The sequence below is a fragment of the Mobula birostris genome, chromosome 25 (assembly GCF_030028105.1).
Source record: "Mobula birostris isolate sMobBir1 chromosome 25, sMobBir1.hap1, whole genome shotgun sequence".
NCBI lineage: Eukaryota > Metazoa > Chordata > Chondrichthyes > Myliobatiformes > Myliobatidae > Mobula > Mobula birostris.
Genome location: NC_092394.1, coordinates 8,297,838 through 8,310,745, shown reverse-complemented (window position 1 = coordinate 8,310,745; position 12,908 = coordinate 8,297,838).

Sequence of the window (12,908 nt, the reverse complement as noted above, 5' to 3'; positions counted from 1 at the left end):
ATTGACAATTTATTGAGCCTGATATTTGTGGGATCGTAACTGTTTTTGAACTCTGTGGCGTGAGTCCTGAGGCTCTTGTACCTTCTACCAGGTGGCAGCAGCGAGAAAAGAGTACAGCCTGGGTGGTGGGGAGCTCTGATGATGGACGCTGCTTTCCTACGACAGCGTTTCATGTAGACGTGCTCAATGTGTGGGAGGCCTTTACCCATGATTGACTGGGCCACATTCACTACATTGGGATGCCCACACCAGGCTGTGCTGCAACCAGTCTATATACTCTTTACCACACATCTACAGAAGTTTGTCAAAGTTTTAGATGCCATGCCAAATTTTCGCTTACCCCTCAGGTACTGCCACTCTTCTTCATCACACTTGGGTGCTGGGCCCAGAACAGGTACTCTGAAATGATAACATCAAGGAACTTGAAGTTGTTGACCCTCTCCACCTCTGATCCTCCCATGAGGACTGGCTCATGGACCTCTGGTTTCCTCCTGAGATCAACAATTACCTCCTTGCTCTTGCTGCCATTGTGGCACCACTCAGCCAGATTCTCGATCTTCCTCCTAAATGCTGATTCATCACTTTTCTTCTGTAACTTCAAAACATTAAAACTGATTTGAAGGAAGACTCGGGAGTCCAAGATGTCAGTCTAGCTTCATGCTTACTTTAAGCAAGGCACAAACGTATCATGTGGTAGCATGATGACATACACAATTCATGAAATTATACATAACCTGTAATGAATTATTGAAACAAAAATGGTTAATCAAACAATATATTCACAAGATTACTCAAATATTACTGAAATATTAAATACACACCACTCCACAAGACACAGGAGCAGAATTAGGCCATTCAACCCATCGAGTCCACTCTGCCATTTCATCATGACTGATCTCATTCAACCCCCATATCCCTTTCCTCTCACCATGTCCCTTCATGCCCCAATCGATCAGAAATCTAATAACTTCCACTTTAAATATACCATAGACCTGGTCTCCACTGCATCTGTGGCAGAGCATTCCACAGGTTCACCACTCTTTGGCTAATAATAAAAAAAAAAAATTCTTCCTTATCTCTGTTCTAAAAGGTTGCCCCTCAATTTTAAGACTGTACCCTCTTGTTCTGGATACCACCAATATAGGAAACATACTCTCCACATCCACCTTATCTAGTCCTTTCAACATTCAGTAGGTTTCAATGAAATCCCCACGCATTCTTCTAAATTCCAGTGAGTACAGGCCTAAAGCTGCCAAACGCTTCTCATATTAACCCCTTCATTCCTGGACTCAATCTGGTGAACCTACTCTGAACTCTCTCCAATGACAACACAACCTTTCTGAGATGAGGGGCTCCAAACTGTTGACAGTACTCCCAAGTGCAGCCTGACTAGTGTCTTATACAGCTTCAGCATTATCTCCTTGTTTTCAGCAGGTCGGGCAGCATCCGTGGAAAAGATCGGTCGACGTTTCGGGCCGGAACCCTTCGTCAGGACTGTAGGGGGAAGGGGCAGAGGCCCTATAAAGAAGGTGGGGGAGGGTGGTAAGGAGAAGGCTGGCAGGTTCCAGGTGAAAAACCAGTAAGGGGAAAGATAAAGGGGTGGGGGAGGGGAAGCAGGGAGGTGATAGGCAGGAAAGGTGAAGAAGGAATAGGGGAAAACACAACGGGTAGTAGAAGGAGGCGGAACCAAGAGGGAGGTGGTAGGCAGCTGGGGGAGGGGGCAGAGTGAAATAGGGATAGGGGGAGGGAATTACCGGAAGTTGGAGAATTCTATGTTCATACCAAGGGGCTGGAAACTACCTACTTTATGTCCATACATGGCCTCCTCTACTGCCATGATGAGGCTAAACTCAGGTTGGAGGAGCAACACCTCATATACTGTCTAGGTAGTCTCCAGCCCCTTGGTATGAACATAGAATTCTCCAACTTCCGGTAATTCCCTCCCCCTCCCTTTCCCTATCCCTATGTCACTCTGCCCCCTCCCCCAGCTGCTTACCATCTCCCTCATGGTTCCGCCTCCTTCTACTACCCATTGTTTTCCCCTATTCTTTCTTCACCTTTCCTGCCTATCACCTCCCTGCTCCCCCCCCCACCCCTTTATCTTTCTTCTTACTGGTTTTTCACCTGGAACCTACCAGCCTTCTCCTTCCCACCCACCCCCCACCTTCTTTATAGGGCCTCTGCCCCTTCCCTCTTCAGTTCTGATGAAGGGTTCCGGCCCGAAATGTCGACCGATCTTTTCCATGGATGCTGCCCGACCTGCTGAGTTCCTCCAGCGTGTTGTGAGTGTTGCTTTGACCCCAGCATCTGTAGATTATTTTGTGTTTATCTCCTTGTTTTTATATTCTATTCCCCTTGAAATAAATGCTAACATTGCATTTACCTTCTTTACCACAGACTCAACTGTAAATTAAGCTTCCGGGAGTCTTGCACAAGGACTTCTAAGTCCCTCTACACCTCTGATGTTTGAATTTTCTCTCCATTTAGATAATAGTCTGCATTATTGTTCCTTTTACCAAAATGCATTATCATACGTTTCACAATGCTATATTCCATCTGCCACTTTTTTTGCCCATTCTTCCAATTTGGCCAACTCCTGTTGCAATCACATTGCTTCCTCAGCATTACCTACCCCTCCACCTATCTTCAGATCATCCGCAAACTTTGCCACAAAACCTTCTATCTAAATCACTGACAAACAATGTGAAAAGTAGCAATCCCAATACGGACTCCTGAGGACACCACGAGTCACTGGCAGCCAACCAGAAAAGGCCCCATTTATTCCCACTCTCTGCCTCCTACCCGTTAGCCTTTCCTCTGTTCATCCAGTATATTTCCTGTAACACCACGGGATTTTATCTTGTTAAGCAGCTTCATGTGAGACACCTCGTCAAATGCCTTCTGAAAACTTAAGTAGATGACAGCCACTGCCTTTCCTTTGTCCACCCTGCTTGTTACTTTCTTGAAGAGCTCTAACAGATTTGCCAGGTAAGATTCCCCTCTACAGGAACCATGCTGACTTTGATTTATTTTACCATTAGTCTGCAAGTACCTCAAAACCTCTTCCTTAATTATGGACCAACACTTTTCAAATCACAGGTTATGCTAACTGACCTATGATATCCTTTCTTTTATCTTCCGACCTTCTTAAAGAGTGGAGTGATACTTGCAAATTTTCAGTCTTCTGGGACCAAGCCAGAATCAAGTGATTCTTGAAAGATCATGATCAATGCATCTGTTATCTCTTCAGCAACCTCTCTCAGGACTCTGGGATGTAGTCTATTTAGATCAGGTGACTTATCCACCCCAACACCTTCCAGTTTGCCTTGCGATTTTTGCTTTGTAATAGCATTGGCTCTCACTCCTGCTCCCTGATACTGATGGACCTCTGATATACAGCTTGTGTCTTCCACAGTAAAGACTGAAGCAAAGTAATTATTAAGTTCATCTGCCATTTCTTTGTCCCCCATTACTACCTCACCAACATCATTTTCCAATGGTCCAATAACACCTCTTACCCCCCCCCCATTCTTTATATAACTGAAAAAAACATTTAGTATCCTGCCCTCATATTTAATCTTTTCCCTTCTTAGAGCTTTTTAGTTGCCTTTTGTTGGATTTTAAAAGCTTCTCAATCATCCAACTTCCCACTCACTGTTGTTACCTTATATTCCCTTTCCTTGGCTTCTATGCAGTCCTTAACTTCCCTTGTCAGCCACGATTGCCTAGCTCTGTCATTTGAGAACAACTACTTCTTTGGGACATATCTATCCTGTGCCTCGTGAACTATTCCTCGAAACTTCAGCCTCTGTTCTGCCATCATCCCTGCCAGTATCCACCCGGGAAGCTCCTCTCTCATGCCTCTGTAATTCCCTTTATTCCATTGTGATACTGATACATGTGACTTATGCTTCTCCCTCTCAAATTGCAGTATGAATTCAATCATATTATGATCATTGCCTCCTAGGGTTTCGTTTACGTAAAGCTGAATAACAAAATCAGTTGTTACACAACACCTAATCTGAGATGGCCTTTCCCCTAGTAGGCCCAAGTACAAGCTGCTCTAAAAAGCCATCTCGTAGGCATTCAACAAATTCTCTCTCTTACGATCTGACATCAATCCGATTTTCCCAATCCCCTTGCATATTGAAGTCCCACATTACAATTGTGACACTACCCTTATTACATGCCCTTTCCAGCTCCCTTTGCAATCTCAACACCATAACTTGGATACTATTTGGAGGCCTATATATGATTCCCATAATGTTTCTTTTAAACCTTTGCAATTTCTTAACCCCACCCACAAAGATTCAACATTTTCTGACCCTATGTTACATCTTTCTAAAGATGCAATTCCATCTCTTACTAACAGAGCCACACCACTCCCTATGCCTTCTTGCCTGTCCTTTGATGTTAAACTCCCAACTATGACTTTCTTTAAGCCACGACTTAAAGATGCCCACAGTGTCATACCAACCAATCTCTAATTGCACCACGAGTTTGTCCATCTTATTCTGAATGCTACGCGCATTTAAATACAGCACCTTCATTCCTGTATTCTTTGTCCTTATGAATTTTGCCTCTGTGGTACAACTTAAGTCTTTGCTCTGTCTATAGTTGTACCCAATCATTGACTTGTCCTTCCTTACATTCATGTTATATATTACATCATCTACTTGTAAACCTGCTGGCTCATCCTCAGCTCTGTCATACTGGTCCCCATCCCCCTGCCATGTTAGTTTAAACCACTCCCAACAGCTCTAGGAATCCTGCCCGCAAAGATATCCCCCCACCCCTCGGATTCAAGAGCAACCCATCCCTTTTGTACAGGTCACACCTGCCCCAGAAGAGGTCTTAATTATCCAGAAATCTGAATCCTTGCCCCTCTGCTCCAATTCTTCAGCCATGCATTCACCTGATACCTCATTCTATTCCTATCCTCACTGTCGTGTGGCACAGCCAGCAACCCTAATATAACTACCCTTCGGGTCCTGCTTCTCTGCTTCCTTCCTAACTCCCTGTATTCTGTTTTCAGGATCTCCTCCCTTTTTCTCTACCTATGTCGACAGTACCAATACGCATCACAACTTCTGGCTGCTCACCCGCCCTTTTCAGGGTATTGTGGATGCATTCAGAAACATCTGAGACCCTGGCACCTCGGAGGCAATCTACCATCCTTTCTGCATCCACAGAATAGCCTATCTATTCCCCTAACTATAGAATCCCCTATTACTGCTGCCATCCTCTTCAGTTTCCTGCCCTTCTAAACCACAGGACCAGACTCAGTGCCAGAGGCAAGGCTGCTGTTGTTTCCCCAGCCCCTCCAACAGTGCTCAAAATGGAGTACTTATTGTTGGGGGGTGGGGGGACCACAGGGGTGCTCTCCACTATCTGTTGTTCTTCTTTCCCTCTCCTGATAGCCACTCATTTATCTGTCTCCTGTAGCTTTAGGATGACTACCACCCTGTAGCTCCTGCCTCTCACCCCTTCACTTTTCCTCACAAGCCGAAGGTCATCGAGCTGCAGCTCCAGTTCCCTAACTCGGTCTCTAAGGAGCTGCATCTCCATGCACCTGGCGTGGATGTGGCCATCGGGGAGGCTGGAATTCCTCCCTGCTTAGCTACAAACTCCAAATCAATGGAAAATACATCTCAACTATATACACACAGTATCGCTGTGGAGACTTTCTTACTTTTGTGGGATAATATCTTTCCACACAAGGGGGAAATCACTCCGCTTGGTTGAGACTTTTGGGTGTGAAAACAATCTCAGGTTCTAGGGCCCCTCTAAGGTTGTTGTAAACTCTGAGACTGCAGGAAATGGTTCTGACAGTCCTAGGTATTTTTCTTCTTCAAGCTTGTGCATCCTGAACTTGGAAAGGTGCATTTAATTCGCTGGAGTATTCTCTTATTAAGACTTCTAGTGCTCCCTTCAAGTTCTGGTCTCTCCTCTTGGTTTCCTCATCCACAACATCATCCGACGGATCCCATTGATTCCTTTCCTTTTGTCCTTCCATTTCTCCAGCTGGGCTTTGGTCTTTCCATCTATAAAAACAAGCAGTTTTTTGTCTTCCGCTTGACAATAATCTTAATGCGCGCAAAGTAACTACTGGTTCTTTATACTCACCAAAGCTGAATGCTTGCAACTCTCCTGAAGTTCCTTGAATTCTTTTCCAACTAAAAGCAAGCCACATTTCGCAAGGATCTGCTTGATTAACTCATCACAAGCCTTGTCAGATATGTTGCTAGAAAATCTGTTGTAGTTGGATCATTGCTTTCATTACTTTCAAGGTTCCTCTGAGCAGCATGGTCCTTCCTTGGTCCAATATGCTTTCAAACCAGAGGCACAGAGGCTGGCACCTACACCTCATGGTCCTCTGTTGGGCAACAGTTGATGGTGTGCGGCATGAAGATAGTTGTGGCATCATCCAGTGTCTTTCTGAATTCAATTCCAGTTGATACTTGCAGGGGATGTGGTTTGTAAATGGTGGATGGATCTCCATTCAGGATGTAGTTATCTCAGCCAATCACGTCTTCCTGTTTCTACTACATTGTAGCTTAATGTAACTTGTTGGTTGTATTTCACTGTTACAAATGTCATTCACATGGGGGAGTTGTCTTTTCTCCAGTACAAGTTCTTCATAGAATATCTGCTGGCTCCAGTTTAGTATCTTTGAAATGCCATTCAAATTCATTTTGTGAAATGACTGAAATAGCCGAACTAGTGTCCAATTCCACTTTAATTAATTTGCCGTTCTTTCTGGCGTAAGCTATACTGCTTGTCAAATGTTAATTTTCACACTGTAAATCTACAAAGCTACACAGTCCTGTATCACTCTCATCATTATCAGATTTTTCATCAACAGCAAACAGATTAGTGCTCTTTTTGAAACTGGAACTTGATTTCTTACCCTTTTCTCTTCTCTATGCAATCCATTTATTTTGTCTTCCTGACATGCCCTTTGTATGTGTCCTACTTCGTTGCATTTTCTGCAAGTTTTGCTTTTAAACCTGCATTTGTTTGGTGAATGTGAGCCTCTGCCACAAGGTAACACAACTTGTTCAGACAACCCAGTTTCTGTTTCCTTCACACTCACTTTCGTTCCTGACTGCAACTCAATTGCATCTCTGTCTGTGACTTCCATTGAAACAGCAATTTCAACTGTTCTTTTAAATGTAAGCTATGTTTCAGACAGGAGCTGTTTTTGAATGTTTTACTTTAAGAGACCACAAACTGAATGATCTCTGCATGTATCATTAAGCCTATCACCAAACTGATAATGTTCAGACAATATCTTCAATACGGCCATGTACACTGAAATCTATTCACCTTCCTTTTGATTCCACTTACGAAACTTCAAGCATTCTGCAATCAACAATAGCTTCAGTTCAAAATGTTCCTGCGCCACTTTCACACCAGTGTAATCAAAAGAACCAATCTTTCCGATGTAGCCAGCCATTTCTGCTTTTTTTTTTACTTTGATGATCATTATTATCACCAGCCAGTACCACTCATTATGAACCCATGAACTCTTCCATTTTCTGAGTTTTTGGTGCGGAAGGTGCTGCTGCTTTCTGTGGAGAGGCACCGGAGTCGGTGCATGAAGGCTGTGTGCAGCCTAACAGTGAGTGATTGCCTTAGTCATTTTTCTTATGGTTGCAAAACCCTGTTAGACATTGGTAATGTGGGACACAGCAGGTCTGCTTCGCTAGTTTAAAGGCGAATGGAGGGTGTTGGCATTGGGGGTGGTGGTGGGGGGTTGCGTCGCCTCGGTCGTAGCAAGGACTAGGCCTTAAGCTGCGGCGTTGCCTATTTACAGCCGTCCAGGAGAGAGGTGTCATTGCTGCCCTCCAGTATTCGCTCAGCAGGAGACGAGCTATATTGTGTTTGACTGCAGACTCCTGCAAACATTCATGGACTCAGGGACTTTGACTATATATTTTTTGTGTGACTGTATTTTACTGCTATCTTATATGTGCCTTGTGCTGTGTGTGACTGTTGTTACTGTGTTTTCCACCTTGGCCCCAGAGTAACGCTGCTTCATTTCGCTGTATTCATGTATGGTTGAACTTAAAGTTGAACATGGGTAAGATCGAAGAACAAATATTTACCAGAATTTTGTGAAATTGTTTCACTGATTTGTCAAAGACCACCTTACAAACCTTGGCTTTCCACTTGAACACAGAAGGCATCTGTAACGTGCAGCAGCATAACAGTATGGTTCTGGTGCATCCTCCCAAACTTCGAATTACAAGTCCTCGATTTGACCAAGTGGAATCTGCTGAAACAATTCAGCATCATCTTCCCTTCAGTATTCCAGTCTGGCCTCTTCTAGTATTTAATCCTTCTTTTGTTTTGTTGTGTCAATTAATAACATTACTGCGGTAGTAGCATATCAAAATCATGACTTCCATTTTCAAATTTAAATTAACAGGTACTTCAGGTAAGCAATTTCAAATGTACATTTTATACAAATTATTTTTATATTACAGTATAACTACTGTTTGGTTAAAAAAAAAGTTACATTTATGCCTGGGTGGTCTTGGCTCTATGTCAAGTTTTTGATTCAAGATGTAACATGATTACTGTAAACACTAACTGGGAAAGTGTGCTGGTAAGTTAATGCGCAAGCATTCTGCCAGCAGTGCACAGGTAAACACGGTGTGAATATGCTGTAAACACTGCTTGGGCCTCCCCTTGCCAGTTTAAAGAAATGCTCTGTGGACCACTCACAAACAAAAGAACAGCAAATAAAGTGGCAGGGTTCCTACAAGGCAAGAAGCAGCAAAATTAAACTAACCTTTTCTTTCTGCCTGGAATGAGGGTTCAGAAACAGCAGTTTTCTGTGGAATATTGTAAAAGGTGTATTAATATTTCAATAACTGATACAGAATTAAAATATGATAAATACCACAAACTAGCACAAACTCATTGACATGAATAATTCACGAACATGAAGACTATTATAAATATGGTAATCTGTAAATCCTGCAACCATCATTCTCAGAAACCATATGATATTGTAACTACCCTATTTTCACACTTACTTTAACCTCTTCCCAACCACTTATCTATTGACGTTGGGCCAGAATGCTCTTAATGCTTGATGTAAAATGGAACATGAAGCATGTTTATCTGTTGCTCATTTATTCTCTTAACCAGATCTTAAACAGGAATCAGTTAACCCTGATCATAGAGTCATAAAAAAATTACAGCACAGAAACAGGCCATTTGGCCCTTCTAGTCCATGCTGAACCATCTAAATTGCCTACTCCCATCGACCTGCACCTGAACCATTGCCCTCCATCCACGTACCTATCCAAACTTCTCTTGAACGTTGAAATCAACCTCCTAGCTTGATCCACATTCTCACCACCCTCTGAGTGAAGAAGTTTCCCCTTCTGTTACTCTTAAACTTTTCAACTTTCACCCTTAACCTATGACTTCTAGTTGTAGACCCTCCCAACCTCCATGGAAAAAGCCTGCTTGCATTTACCCTGTCTAATCCCTCTCAAAATTTTCTATACCTCTATCAGATATCCCCACCGTGTTTTATGTTCCAAGGAATAAAGTCCTAACCTATTTAATTTTTTTTTAGGCATCCGTTAGTCTCATGAGACCATGGATTTGCGCCTTGGGAGGTTTCCAGGGCACAGGCCTGGGCAAGGTTGTATGGAAGACCGGCAGTTGCCCATGCTGCAAGTCTCCCCTCTTCACATCACTGATGTTGTCCAAGGGAAGGGCATTACGACCCATACAGCTTGGCACCAGTGTCATCGCAGAGAAATGTGTGGTTAAGTGCCTTTCTCAAGGACACGCACGCTGCCTCAGCCAAGGCTCGAACTAGTGACTTTCAAATCACTAGACGAATGCCTTAACCACTTGGCCACATGCCAATACAACCTATATAATATTTTCTAATATAACTCATATACTCCAGGCTAAATTGAAATTTGCAAAGCCTAATTTGAAATTTTAAAGGGATATGTCCAAAGTAGAAGCAATTACCTGTCAAAAAATAAAAGCTCATCAGGTGTCAGAGCAAGGTTGGCAGAAGAGGAATTTGAGAATCCCCAAGGCAACCAACACATGATGAAAGACAAGATAGTCAGTGTACATTACTGATCCCCCCACTCCAGTAAGGATACTGATGTCCTTGGAGAGGGAGGACAAAATATGATGACGTTGCCAGGAAAATTTTAGTTATAAAGAAAGGTTAAGCTGTAGATACTTTTATTTATAATATTGAAGGCTGATGGGAGATTTATTCAGGTCTGAAACAAGTAAACAAGAATGACTTATAAGTAAATAAGGATAAATTTTAAATTGAATTACTTCCACATCAATAAGGAGTTTAATGAGAATAAAGCTACTGTTGTCAGTTTGTAAGGTGGGAAGTTATTTTAGCAATTGTCTAGAAATTTCTAACCTGAATACTTAAATTCCAGTATGAAAATAAAATCAATTTTATTCCTTTATCTCTCAATAAGCAACATTTGGATGTTACACTATCATTGTGGAATGATAAAAAAAAACATGCTCTGGTGATGTAACCTGTGATTAATTTTAGTAGTTTTGAAGTTTGCAATTTGTACAGTTGGCATCTTTCACCCACTCAATAATTTAAGGTGACAAACAGAGGTAATTTATTGATAAAAAGATCTTGTACTGTACTTGCATTGTATGTTTTCCCCTACAGAGATACCTATGGGCTATTTCAATGCTAAAATGTCATGGTCCAGTCCGTGAAGTCTGCATTCCAGTTCACGGCCCGGTCCATCGATCTGTATTCCAGGTTTTCCGGTTTTCCCTTGTCCTGATGTGTGCCTTAATTGAAGCACATGATTCTCATTTTGGGCTGGCTACATAAATAGCTCCTGGGTTCAGCTTCATTTGCTGGCGGCGGCTGAACTGCAATGGTCAAGTGTTGGATCTTGTGAGTAGGAGAGCGGAAGTTGATTGTGGAGCTCACTGGAAAATGGCGGAGAGAGAGAACATCAAGGAAAGAGCCAATGCTGTTGAAGGAAGTTTTTGGTGAGAGTGGAAGTGAACTAGAGATGGAGGTCGGCAGGAAGGAGGAACAGAATGGAAAGAGGAAAAAAAGAAAGCAGAGGTACGGGATATGAAACTCAGAGGAGTCAGCAGATGATGAAAACAGGACAGCGAAGCAACGGAAAGAAGATGAGATTGAGGCCATTATTAAACTAAGCGAAGACGGGGCGTCTTTTGGTGATTGGAACCTGATTCGTTTGACAAAGATGCTCAACAAAATTATAGGTGAGATTAAAAGAGCAAAGATTTTACGAAATAGATCGCTGTTAGTGATTTGTCGGGATAGTGCTCAACAAGGCAAAGTGATAAGATTAAGTAAAATAGACAGCAAAGTAGTACAATGCTCAATACCCAACAATAGAAAGTGGACTAGAGCAGGGGTCCCCAACCTTTTTTGCACTGCGAACCGGTTTCATATTGACAATATTCTTGCGGACCGTCCAACCTGGGGGGAAGGGGAGGTAGGGTTGCCAACGGACAAGAGTAGAGCGAAATATGTTGTTTACACATAGAGACTACAATGAACATGAAGCCTTGCGCGGGTACCAGTGCGCATGCGTGCTTTGCGTATGCGTGTACGTGCCGATGTTTTCTACATGCAAACAACAGGAATTCTGCAGATGCTGGAAATTCAAGCAACACACATCAAAGTTGCTGGTGAACGCAGCAGGCCAGGCAGCATCTCTAGGAAGAGGTACAGTCAACGTTTCAGGCCAAGACCCTTTGTCAGGACTAACGAACGTTCACCAGCAACTTTGATGGATGTTTTCTACAAATTGTTTCTGGCGATTCTGTTGAGTGGGGGATGTTAATCACGACCGGAATATAGGTGATAAGTGGCTAATACACTCAATTTCGTTTCTGAAAGGGTTTATCTAACAAATTTAATATTAAACACACAGCGCATATTTTCTTCGTATGAATATAGCGATAAGTCAATTATCAGGGAGGACAGGGGAGCTTGAAGTAAGTGTTGAACGAACTTCCAGTAGAAATGGTAGAGACAGGTTTGATATTATCATTTAAAGAAAAATTGGATAGGTATATGGACAGAAAAGGAATGGAGGGTTATGAGCTGAGTGCAGGTCGGTTGGACTAGGTGAGAGTAGCGTTCGGCACGGACTAGAAGGACAGAGATGGCCTGTTTCCGTGCTGTAATTGTTATATGGTTATATAAGTAAGTCAATAGCATCATAACATTTTAAGTAACGTTTGGATATTAAACACACAGCACATATTTTCCCCATATGAACATATAAAATCATTGCAACTCACCAATATCACTGAATCAGTGGGAGCCCTGGGCTTGTTTTCCTGCAACAAGACGGTCCTATCGAGGGGTGACGGGAGACAGCGATACTCGAACGGGGTTCCTTATGTCCAGTCTATTCCGCAATTTGGTTTTCATTCCATTCATTGCAGAGATATGTTGGAAATGGAAGCAATGTTTTCAGTGTTTTCGTGGCTATCTCAGGATATTTAGCCTTGACTTTGAACCAGAATGCCAGCAGAGATGTTATGTCAAGCATACTTTTCAGCCCGCTGTCATTTGCAAGCTCGAGGAGTTGATCTTCTTCCTGCGCTGACATGGATGACACGCGGGTAATGACCTCGCATGCGTAATGGCTCAACAGTGGGCGTGACAGGGAATGAAGAAAGGTGCAGCTGACTCCTATCACCAAATCATATCTTTTCCTCACGGCCCGGTAGCGCATGCTTTGCGGCCCGGTGGTTGGGGACCGCTGGACTAGAGGAGTTACTTCGGGGATACCAACAAAAGTTACTATGGATGAGATTAAACAGAACATAAAAGGAGCAAAAATTATTGAGGCCAAACGTTTGAAAGTTACAAGAAA